Source organism: Nyctereutes procyonoides, unplaced genomic scaffold (assembly GCF_905146905.1).
Source record: "Nyctereutes procyonoides isolate TBG_1078 unplaced genomic scaffold, NYPRO_anot_genome, whole genome shotgun sequence".
Taxonomy (NCBI): domain Eukaryota; kingdom Metazoa; phylum Chordata; class Mammalia; order Carnivora; family Canidae; genus Nyctereutes; species Nyctereutes procyonoides.
In genome coordinates this window covers 1,128,099-1,141,124 of record NW_026575160.1, presented here as the reverse complement: position 1 = coordinate 1,141,124, position 13,026 = coordinate 1,128,099, and the positions used below count along the sequence as shown (strand labels likewise).

Genomic DNA, 13,026 nt, shown 5'->3' with positions numbered 1-13,026 from the left:
CTTGGGATTTTTATCTCAGGTGCACAGAATTTTATCTCAGGTGCACAGAATTGCCTTGGGTCATAGCAAATTTTTATTGTCAACCAGTGTTTTATTTCATGATTCTTCCCATTCATTCCTCCATCATCAATCCCCTTCCCACACCCATCTGGCACCCACTCACATGCAGTCCAAGCAATATTCCTCATAGTTTGTGGCCACTTGTAAATATGTTTGTCCTGGAAACTAACCAACCAGCTTCCTTCCTTACTTCCTTCCCTCCTCTTTCTTTTATTCTCTTTTTCTTTCTTTCTCTTTCTTTCTTTCTTTCTTTCTTTCTTTCTTTCTTTCTTTCTTTCTTTCTTTCTTTCTTTCTTTCTTTCTTTCTTTCTTTCTTTCTTTCTTTCTTTCCTATTCCAGAGAGAGCACAAGCAGGAGGGGCAGAAGGAGAGAAAGATTCTCAAGCACACTCTGTACTGAGTCCTGAGCCCAATGGGGGGGGGGGGGGTGCGGCTCAATCTCACAACCATGAGATCATAACCTGAGCTGAAACCAAGAGTCAGTTGCTCAAAAGATTGCACCACCCAGGTGCCCCTGAAATTTATTTTTAACATAGTATGCATTTAATGACATAAATAGTGTCACATTTTGTTTCTTACTATTTTATTCAATTGTATAGTTTTGAAACCTGGTTACACAGCTATTTCTTCCATGCTGCCCATTGGCTCTGACACTGTACAGTATTCCCCTCGTGCATATCCAGATACCACATTTTACATATATAGGTATCTATTTTGAACTCCTGGCTTGCCTTCAACTGCTTTCTACCACAATATGCTTTGATGGTTATCATTGTTTACGTCTTCTGGGGCATCTGTGAAGCGCATCTCTGGAGGGTAGACTCCAGAGTGAGAGTTTGGGGCACAAAGTATATGCCTACAATTTTACCTAAATATTGCCAGATTGTTTTCTAAACAGCTACATTGTACTACGTGTCTCAATATTATATAAGATTTCTCATTTCCCCACATCTCCATCAGCCTCTGATATTATCTCTCAAATTTTTAGCTAGCTTAGGACTTTACCATTGTAGAAGAGCAGCAGCAGTCACAGTGGTTCAGAGATTAGGTGGGTAAACTCAAAGCTATCACAATTGGATCCAGATTCCAGCTCTTATCATTGAACGCTTGTGTAAAGTTCTGTTCCTGATTCCTTATCTGTAAAATGAGATCATGATAATATCTAGCGCATAAAGTTGCTGTAAGAATCAGGGCACTTTATATTTTAAAAGCACTTAGAATAGTGCTTGGCCATAGTAAGTGCTCAAATATTGCCTGTTCACAAAGTTCCTCCAATGAACAAAAGGCCCCAGTCAATGAGCACTCTTCATATATTTTGTGGCCATTCAAATTACTCCACAGCTTTAAATTATTTTTCTGTAATATTCCTTGACATTATTCTTGATGAGTCCTTCGTCTTTATATGTATTCTTAACATCCTTAGTTATTTGTAGAAACTGAAAAGATTTTTCACACAGTCTACCGTTGATGATTTAATTTTGTATTTGTCATCCTATTTTGAGGGCACATCTTTACTTCAATGTAGTAAAGCTATCAATTTTTCCTTTTATATTTCATGCTTTTTTTGGTATTGTTTAAAAAATCTCTTTCGATCCTGAAATCACAGACACATTCAATTTTATTATTTATAAAATTTATTAAAATACTAAAAAAATTATTTATAATTACATTATTTTAATTCTTTTGAATTTATATTTCATTTTATATAATCACATTCTTCTAATCATTTCATAATCTTTTTGGATTTTCTTACTGAGACAATTAGATTGTCAGTAGATTTTTAGACTTTTGATTTTCAGGTTATCATCAGGAAGTAATGAGTTTCAATTCTTCCTAGCAATTCATACTTTCTATTTCTTTTTTTTTCTTTTTGGTCTTCTCGTATTGTCTAAGACTTTCTGTGTTCTGTTGAATAGTAGTGAAATACTTGGTCTATATTTTTTTCCAATCTTAAATGAAATCCTTCTAAAATTTTTTTCATTTGATGTGTTATTGCTATAATTTATTATTTTGTCATTAGAGTAAGAAAATCCCCTTTCTACCTAGTCTTTTAAGAATGCTGAACATGTGGGGATTTTATTTCTTTTTGATCTATTGAAATTATTATTATTTTAAACAAAACACATTTTTATTTCGTTGGATAAAATTTTATTGATAATATTAATATTGCTGTTCACAAATGAAACTGAACCAAAGTTTTATTTTCTTAAACTGTCTTTATTGGTATTTGTATGCTATAATAGGCTCATTAAAATACTTTAGCAGCTTTTTTTTTCTGTTTCCTAGACAAACTAGCCTATGTTTACATGGTAAAATTCACATGTAAAACTTCTAGGTAGAAAATGTTTTAAAGCAATGTTGTTTATTTAAAATACATTGGTCAATTAAGATTTCTATTTTTTCTTTTTTTTATTTCTATTTCTTCTTGTGTTAATTTTGACACTTTATATTTTCTAGAAATATATCCATTTGCTTTGAATTTCAAACTTATAGACATTAATTTATTTAAAATATTATCTTTGATTTTTCAAATATTTATGTAACTACTGGAATCAAGAACTATATATTCCCTAGAGTCCCATCGTCTCTCAATCTCTGTATTTGATTCTAAGATTAAAGAACAACAGTGTGGCTAAAATAAATCTAAATACATGTCAAATCAATTTACTATTCTTCAAAAATTAGGCAACCTCGTCCAGTTAGGGCCTAGATATCCTGAAGTTTGTAGATGTTTGAATGGTCTCTATGGTTTACTTTATTTTATTTTATTTTATTTTATTTTATTTTATTTTATTATTTTTTTCTTGGTCTCTATGGTTTAGATGGTGAGCTCATAACTCCGATTGCTTGGATTCAGATACCAGCTCAGCACTGAGTACAAACAACCTTGTCCAAGTTTCTTATCCCTTCCATACCTAAGTTTTCCCTTCTTGAAAATAGAAATGATAAGGATACCTGGGTGGCTCAGCGGTTGAGCATCTGCCTTCAGCTCAGGATGTGATCCCAGGGTTCCAGGTTTGAGTCCTCCATTGGGGTCCTACATGGAGCCTGCTTCTCCTCCCTGCCTGTGTCTCTTCCTTGCTCTCTGTGTCTCTCATGAATAAATAAACAAAAATCTTAAAAAAAAATGGAAATGATAATAATAGGGCCTCTCACAAATGATTGTTGTGAAATAAAACTGGAAATACATATGAAAACATGTACACAGTATATGCCACACACAAAATATTCAAAAGTAATCTGCTTATTTGCAATTTAACCAAATATGAAAATACAACTTTGTATTTGACATTTTTTCTTTCATTCAATGTTATTATGAAAAACTTTCCAATAACTCCAAATTTTTCTAAATTATAACTTTTAGTAACTTCTAAAGATTATCATATTTTTTTTTACCATATATTGGAATTGTGTAGTTTCTACTCCTTTAATTTTGAAGGTGAACCTATTATTGGAATAGGAGTACAAAAAATAAAACCACATGTATATTATATACATACATAAACTATATATATAGTCATATGCAAGCACACAACATATGGGAAAACACAAATGTATCATATATTCAATCATGAAAAGTCTAGGAATAAGAATTTTTTTAAATTCTGAAATACTCTTGACCAAGACATGACCAAATGCCATGATTACATCATGTTCCCAGAACAGTAGATTAAACTTATGTTAAAAGTTAATGTTGGGCAGCTCCGGTGGCCCAGCAGTTTAGCGCCCCCTTCAGCCCAGGGTGTGATCCTGGAGTCCCGGGATCGAGTCCCACATCTGGCTCCCTGCATGCAGCCTGCTTCTCCCTCTGCCTGTGTCTCTGTCTCTCATGAATAAATAAAATCTTAAAAAAAAAAAGTTAATGTTCAACTGATTTTTAATTTTACATGGAAAAATATGTGAGAATTGATAAGAAAATTCTGGAAAAAATATTTAGTGAAGACCTGTCATAGCAGAAGTTAAAGGGAAAAATAATTATCATGATAAAAGAAGCATGTTACAGATAAATGAATAAATAAGTAGATTAGATAGAAAGCTAAGAAATAAGAATTTATGTATAATAAATATGATATTTTGAATCAATATTTATGGGTTATAGAAAAAATCATATTGAGAAATATGGCTATCATTTTGGGGAAGGATTCATATTTCTACATCATATGACAACACAAAATATGTTTCACATGGACTAAAAAGATATAAGGAGACAATACAAAACTGCCAAATTATTACAATACGGCATATGTGAATGATATTTAACGTCAGGTTAGAAAGGACTTCCTAAGGAGAAATAAAGGAGGAAAATAAATGATACATTTGCAACCCATGTGAAAGCAAAAATATTCTTCATCTGCAAACTATGAAAAAAATGTGTAGTTCAGCGGACATTGATGCAAATAAAATAAATATGAAATTCTGCTCTTCCACTCTGGGCTCAGAACCGGTTTTTGGCGACATGGCTAACCGTACCAAGAAGATCAGAATCATAGGTAAATACCGAACCCGTTATGGTGCCTCCCTCAGGAAAATGGTGAAGATGATTGAAATTAGCCAGCACGCCAAGTACACCTGCTCCTTCTGTGGCAAAACCAAGATGAAAAGGCGAACTGTGGGCATCTGGCATTGTGGTTCCTGCATGAAGACGGTAGTGGTGGCACCTGGACGTACAACAGCACTTCTGCCGTCACAGTAAAGTCTGCCATCAGACGACTAAAGGAGTTGAAAGACCAGTAGAAGCTCCACCATTTGAAACATTGGTAGCCTCTAATAAATGGGTTAATTTATGTAATAAAATTTTTTAAAAACATGAAATTCCCATAAGATATATAAACAGGTTAAAAATACATAGAAAGGTGCTCAACCTCACTAATAATCACAAATACACAAATTTTCAAAAAATGAGATAAAATTTTCATACATCAGATTGGAAGCAATTTGTTTTTCAATGAAAGATTAACATTAAAAAAAAAAGAAAGATTAACATTCAGTGCTAAGGAATGGGAAAATAGATACTCTTACATTGTTTTAGAGAATGCAATTTTTTTAAAGATTGTATTTATTTATTTGACAGAGAGAGAGAGAGAGAGAGAGAGAGAGAGAGAGAGCGCACAAGCAATAGGAACCACAGGCAGAGATTGGGAGAAGCAGACTCCCTGCTGAGCAGAGAGCCCGATGAGGGGCTGGATCCCAGGTCCGCGATATCATGACCTGAGCTGAAGGCAGCTGTCCAACTGGCTGAGCCACCAAGTGCCCCTAAAGAATATAATTTGTTAATATCTTAACATTTTTTAAAATGTAGAATTCATTTGACCCAGAAATTCCACTTTTAGAAATCTCTCCTACAGAAATAGTGACAAGTACATATAGAGAACAATATGCATAGAAATGTGTTTATTGATGTATTATTTGAATAGGTGCATTTTAAAACAACTAAAATTATTTAAGTAGAAAATGGCATATTAACACCATGAGGTTATTATTAATTTTAATGAGATAAATCTATGCATACTTACCTGAAAGTTGATCATAATCTATTCATTTAAAAGCAAGCCACATATAAGTGTGCTCTCCATTTAAGTTGAAATGTGTGTGGGTTATATTTGTGTGTGAATAAGAATAGGCATTAATTGAGAATTTTACTCTCTGGCAAGAATTCTTTCAAGCAGTTTATTTACATTAACTCATTTAATCGACACACCAGTTCTATCATATCAAATGTCAACCCTTGAGAGACAAAACTGAGCAGCCGAGAAACCTGCCTGAGGCTAGACAGCTAGAACTGGCTGGGTAGAAAACTGAATCTAGTTGGCTCTAAAGCTTGTGCTCGTAAGCACTAACATGGAGAGAGGTGGATGGATGGATGAACAGAGATAGACAGATGGGAAGACAGGTGATGCATGAATATGTATCAACTCAAATATTTGAAAAGAATATGCATCAAATTTTTTAAATGTTGCGACCACTAAACGTGGGTTTCCATGAGCCAAAAATAGGCATTCACTCCTTAAATAATAAAATGTTTGTCAAAATGGAGAGCAAGAAAGATACGGTTATGTGCAAGAACAAGAAAGATATGGTTATCCCCTATAATTTCACAAATAAAAATTAAAGTTAAAATCATGGCATACTTTCAAAGATTCTAAAACAACATGGAATTTGTTCATGTCCAACAAGTCTGGATCTCCTAGAGGGAAGGATGGGATTTTTGGAAATCCTATATTGTTTACAGCCCCACACACCCAGTGAAAAAACATATATTCTATAGGCAATAAATTACAAATTAAAAGGTAGAGTTTGGGGAGCATGGGTGGCTCAGAGGTTGAGGGTCTGCATGTGTTTCTAATAAATAAATAAATACAATCTTTAAAAAAAGAAAGACTATTCATTTTCACAGGTCTTAGTACTTAGTGCTATCAATTTAATTAATGCAAATTCAATGGGTATGAAATTGTATTGCATTTGTTCTTTGTTTTTAAAGATTTTTTTATCTATTCATGAGAGACAGATTCAGAGACAGAGACATAGAGGGAGAAGCAGGTTCCCTGCGGGGGTCCCATTGCAGGACTCATCCTGGGATGCCAGGATTATTCCCTGAGCTCAAACACTGAGGCATCCAGGTGCCCCTATATATATATTTTTAAGATTTTATGTATTTATTTCAGAGAGAGAGAAAAAAATAGAGCAGTAAGGAGGAGTAGAGGGAGAGAGAGAAGCAGACTATCCGCTGAAAAGGAAGCCTGATGCAGGGTTTGATCCCAGGACCCTGGGATCATGAACTGACCCAAAAGCAGACACTCAACTGATTGAGCCACCCAGGCACCCCAGTATTTGATTTTAATTTCCATTTCTTGGCTAACAGTGAAGTTGAACACATTTTAAAAATATTTTTTGGCTGTCTTAGGTATTCTATAACGTTTATTTTCATATATATTTATCTTTTGTATGGTTTCTTTTTCTTATATTTCTTTAATTATTGTGTATATTAGGAGTATTAATTCTTTTTCTCATATATGAGTTACAAATAATTTGTCCCCGCCTATTGGTGGTTGTGTGTAGATTTTTTTTAAGTGGGCCTTTCCAAATTGACAAAATCCTCTCATATTGTCTTCTAACCATTTTATAGCTTTGCTTTTGCTCTTTAGATATTTAATCTACATATAAAGTACTTTGGCATAGGGCAGCTGTAAAAATATAGCTTATATATATTGGGTAGCCAATTTCCTCAGTGAAATCCCTGTGAAGTCAGAGCTAGAAGATGAGAGACGGATAAGACTTTAAGTATTATTTGGTCCATAGTCCCATATTTCTATTCAGATGACTGTCTCCAAAAAAGAAAACCAAATAATTTACCCTAGCCTAGGGTGATATGATTTTAAGCCTTGAAGGTTGGTCTGAAATTGCATCAGCTGGCTAGACCATCTCTTGCCATGATATTTCCTGCCACATGGGTCTGTATTAAGGAATTTGGCTGGTACTCTTTTCATGTTTAGCTTCCTCTTTTAAATATTTTTGCCCTTAAAAAAAATATTTTTGCCCTTGCTTGAAATCATAGGTTTCGAAGCAGTATTTCAGATAGATAGGAATGATTTTCTGCACTCTTTTTCTTTTTAAAAAATATATATATTTTCAAAGCTTTAAAAGAGTTTCTTCAATTTTTGGTCTGGCTCAACCCTTCTTCTGAAAATAATAAAGTTTATGATTCTATCTATAAATGTCTACCAGACACAAAGACGTCCAGCCCCCCCCCCCCCCGGGTGAATACAGGACGTTTGATATTTCAATGCTGGTCAAACAGAACATAGGTGGGGAGTACATAGGGGAGGGGAGGAGGGCCCCCTGCCTCTTAGGAGGGGTGGCTTGTGAAGGGGTGTATGTGGGGAGGGGGTTCTTCAGAAATAGTCCAAGGAGTCCTCAGCAAAGGGGCCTGGCCTGGGGTATCATGAGCACCCAACATACCCAGTCCTTGGCCTAAGTTGGGGTCCCCCATAGGGGGTCTGTGGAGTCTCACTTTTTTTTTCCAGCTCTTTTTGCTGGAATCCACACTCCCAGCATGATGGGGGACTTGGTCCTAGTGAAGGGTCTGCGGAGCCCCCAGGAAGCAGCCCAAGGTTGGGTCTCCAGCTCAAGGCCCACGACCCGAGGAGATGGAAACCCCTTGGGATGCTGAGGGCAGCACACCTCCTTCCCTTTGTTTTGCAAGGCAGGCTCAAGTAGGAAAACATGTAATTTGATTCCTAAACTACATATATATATACATCTTTTTTTAAAAAGATTTTTTATTTATCTATTTATGAGAGACACAAAGAGAGAAGCAGAGACATAGAGGGAGAAGCATGCTCCCTACAGGGCGCCCAACGTGGGCCTTGATCCTGGGATTCCCCAGAGCCAAAGGCAGATGAGATGCTCAACCGCTGAGTCACCCAGGCATCCCATCTCTCTGCCTATGTCTTTGCCTCTCTCTCTCTGTCTCTCATGAATAAGTAAAAAAAAACCAAAAAACAAACAAACAAACAAACAAACAAAAAACAGTACAGTATTATGCTTCAGTAGGAATCTGGAAGGAAATGAATAAGCTATATATAAAATTTAAATTACTGAGGAAATTTTCCCTGTGAGGGGACAAGTATTAAATAAATACCAGCCTAATGCAGCAAGTGGAGCTAAGAAAACAAGGAACTGTTATAGAATGTGTACTCCTTTTCCTAGGAGATAATTCAGAACTAATACAGCATGAATAGAGATAAATGTATGGTTTTGAAAACACTATTCAGAAAGTAAATATATATACACATATGTAAATTATATAAGCCTTCAAATAAAGAAAAACATTAACTGAATAAGCAAATAACAAAATACGGAACAAGGGAATAATAGATAGAATGTCATTAAATGAATTGGGAGACAAAGACATGATTTACAAAACTGAAAGCTGTTTTTTTTTCCCCTAAATATCAGTAAGCCAGACATACATTTAAAAAACATGGTCTGGGAAAAAAAAAATGGTCTGGGAAATGGGAACAAACAAAGCACAGAATGAGATAGGTGAAATTACTTATGCTGTAAGTAACAATTTAACAGTGCATTAGAAAACCAAGTTGGAAAAATAACATAAAAACGTAGAGTGACAAAATTAGTAAAAGATGGTAAAGCAACTTAAATAAATTAATGGCCACTAAATATATCTTATTACTAGTTGGGAGCTTTCTGTCATAGAAAGCACCAGACAAGGAGAACTGTATAGGTAATTCCTCCCACATATTCAAGGAACCATGCTAATTTCTAGTTTATACAAGTTGAACCAAAACATAAGAAAAGAAAAAAAATGCCAAACTATTATTATGGTACATTTTATGAGGCCACATTTTATTTCTACTGGCCTTATATTCTCAAGAAGATTTTCGCCTTGAAAAACCAATATGCAAGGACCTTTTTCCTAATTCCATTTCTATTTCAATTTTCTATTTGAATGTGAAAGGTCTTCCAAATTATATTCTGTGATAATGAAAATCAAAATTAATCCCTTATGGTTTCTTGCTATGAAATAAAAGCAATTTACAAACCAAACCTATAATACAGAAATTAAGGAGAACAAAACCATTGATTTTTATTACACTACAAAAAATTATTGTGGACTTTTTTCCCTTATTAATTTTTGATTTATTGTTATTGATGTATAATTAACACAGTGTTATTAATTTCAGGTGTGCAACATAATTGTTTTTTTAAAGGTTAAAGAAATAGTATGTTCCTATAATTACAGAAACCTTTTTTTTGTATCAATTCTTCCTACTTATTCTACTCATTCTAGAAAATATATTTTTCTGGTCTAAAGGATATGTTAATGACATATAATTATATCATTGACAACACTTTAATTTGCTTAGCAAATGTTTAGCTATTTAATTGATATGGGTTGAAAGAACTGATTTTGAAGTCATCTCTGTGTATCACATAGTGGTTAATAGTTCAGGCTTTGCAATTAAGAAACCTGGATTTGGGGATCCCTGGGTGGCGCCGTGGTTTAGCGCCTGCCTTTGGCCCAGGGCACGATCCTGGAGACCCGGGATCGAATCCCACATCGGGCTCCCGGTGCATGGAGCCTGCTTCTCCCTCTGCCTATGTCTCTGCCTCTCTCTCTCTCTCTCTCTCTCTCTCTCTCTGTGACTATCATAAATAAATAAAAATTTAAAAAAATTAAAAAAAAAAAAAAAAGAAACCTGGATTTTATTTCCACTAGTTTCCCCTTAGAAGCTATGTGTCCTTTAGCAAGTTATGTAAATGTTCTTAGACTCCACATCTCTAAAATGGTAATAATATCTTCAAGAATTTTTGTAAGAATTAAATCAGATAACTAATATAAAGAGAATGTAAAATATTTCATTAATGACTTGTTATACTCTGTTAAATTGATAATAGTTTTCATACCATGAGTTAATAAAGTTTATTATAAAAAATATTTTTTACTTTTTCTTTTTTTTCAATGTACCTACTGGAAATTTTTGAATTACTTACATGGCTGGTATTTTATTTCTATTGGATGGTGATAATCTAGAGAATATGGCCTATTTACTGTTAACTAAGGCCCAGACTCTGTTAAGATACATGTTAACTGGTATATTTAGCTGTAGTAGGAATATAAATGATTTCTCTCAGGTAGAAAATATAACCTACAGTTTATGAATTTATTGCCCTGAAGGACGGCAAACAGTTTTATAAATAAGCTAGGAATCTTATTACAACATTTTTAAAAACATGTGCATAAGTATTCAGAATCTTAAAATGATCTTTTAACCAGCTTTGTCATCTTTGTGATGCTCTCATTAAAAATTAGTAAACCTCTAATGATTTAATAGATGTAGTTTAGAAGAGATCACTCCCATTAATAGTACACATGAAAGTCCTTTTAGACTTTCCAAAACTATATTTTGATAGAAAAAAAAGTTCTCATTATGCTTAAAGTCTTTGAATTAATTTGGCTTTTACAAAAGATCTTTCTTTTGTGAATTAGTTGCAGAATGTTTTTTTTTAATCAAGCTATGATATGATTTAACATTGTTCTAAAAGTCACTTTACAATTCACAAACTTGCAAAAGATATACAACCAGGAGTTTATGGTGTGACCTTTATCCATTGCCTACAAGGATGTGAACACAGTATCATAGAGATTTATGTTAATTAGACTACTTCCCTCATGCATCTTTGAGCAGTTAATCATTAGTGTTCTCAGCAAGCCTTAACGCTAAGCCTGAGTTTGCCTGGCAATGATGAAAAGACATAGCAATCATTGAAATGCATGCATTTTCCCTAAAAGCTTCATTTTTGACCTCAAGGGATAGTATTTCCATTTCAAGTACAATGTATAAGAATCTTAAGATTTCAACATTCCTGACAGAGGCAAAGCAGTGTAAGTGCATACTATTCCACAAAGATATTAATTTAGAAATCAGTTCATTTCTACCTATTTTAAGGTAGAAGAGAAATGGTACATAGAATATATACATACTCTAGAACTCTTCAACTGCTGTTGGACAACTTCAGCTTCATTGGCTCCTGTGAGTAGGAATCAGTCATCTATGCCTTATGTAGCTCTCAGATTATTGCAGTGAAGTCATCCATTCAATGAAGTTTTAATGGGCATCTACTATATATATCAGCTATTCCACTTAGCACTGGGGCACAGCAGTGAACACTAACAAAATCTGGGGCTTTCCTGTTAGTAGGGGGACCCTAATAGCTGAAGAAGAGTAAGCGAAGACAGTAGTGGATGAGCTCAGTCAAATAACCAGGAAGAGGGAGCAAAAGACCATGTGAGATATTGAAAGAACTTTGGCTTAAGATGTAAGAGTCATTGGAGTGTTTTAAGCAGAAAAAATGACATATTAGGAATTGCATTTTACGAGTCAAACAACTCAACTATTCTGTTTTAAGGGAAGGGTGGGCCTCCAGGAGACCTACAGACAGGAGGCTATGGCAATGATTCAGTCAAGAGATAATGAAGATTTTGACCATGTATTCACTAGACATGGTGCAGAGTAGTTGAGGTTATAGTAAAATGTGAAGTAGAAAGCATAAGATTTGTTGATATGTGGTGTGAAATATAGAGACAGAACGACTCCGTTTTAGTTTTATTTCTTGCCTGAGCAGGTGAGAGAATGGAATTGCTCCTTAATGAGATAGGCAAGACTATAGACTATGGGAGTATAGGGCGGAATAACAGGGCTCAGTTTTGAGCACGGTAAGTTTGGGAGGACTATTAGACGTCATGGGAAGGTGTCTAGTAGTCTGGAGTTGAGAAGAGATACCAGGGCTAGGGATATACATTAGGAAGTCTTAGGCATGTGGATGACATTTATTTTATTTTATTTTTTAGAGTTTATTTAAATTTAAGTTAATTAATATATGGTGTATTATTAGTTTCAAGAGTAGAATTTAGTGATTCATCAGCTGCATATAACACCCAGTGCTCATTACATCAAGTACCGTCCTTAATGCCCATCACTTAGTTATCCCATCCCCACCCCCAAGAAATGTGGATGAGATCACCAAGGGCTCATATAGATAGGAAAGAGATTGGGGCCAAGAAATGAGCCCTGGAGCATTCCTGCCTTGCTACTCAAATCCTGAGTAAATTTACCTATCTGATGTATTTAATCCAGTATCTGCTACATCTGTTTTTCTAAAGAATACATTTTCTTTTCATGGACTATCTATTACAATTCCAGGGAACTTGAATTATGCAGAACATCCTTGGGGAAATGATGTAACTCATTGCCTCATCTTTCCACTTAATGTTGCTTATGTAAACAAAGCTATTAAATCCTTATTTTACTTCATTCCAATTAGTTTCCATAGTGAAATTAAAGGAGATAGGATAATTCATTTGATAAAAATGTGAGTGGCATGAAGTTCTTTTCTTTTCATTTTTTATTTAAAATGAAAATTATCAAATCTTGGTCAGAAACAAAGA

The 13,026-nt window shown here is 34.5% G+C and overlaps 1 pseudogene; it reads left to right on the top strand.

The window, feature by feature from the left end:
• Positions 1-4,515: 4,515 nt before the first annotated feature.
• On the top strand, positions 4,516-4,793 carry LOC129502962 (60S ribosomal protein L37a-like; annotated as a pseudogene).
• Positions 4,794-13,026: the final 8,233 nt, after the last annotated feature.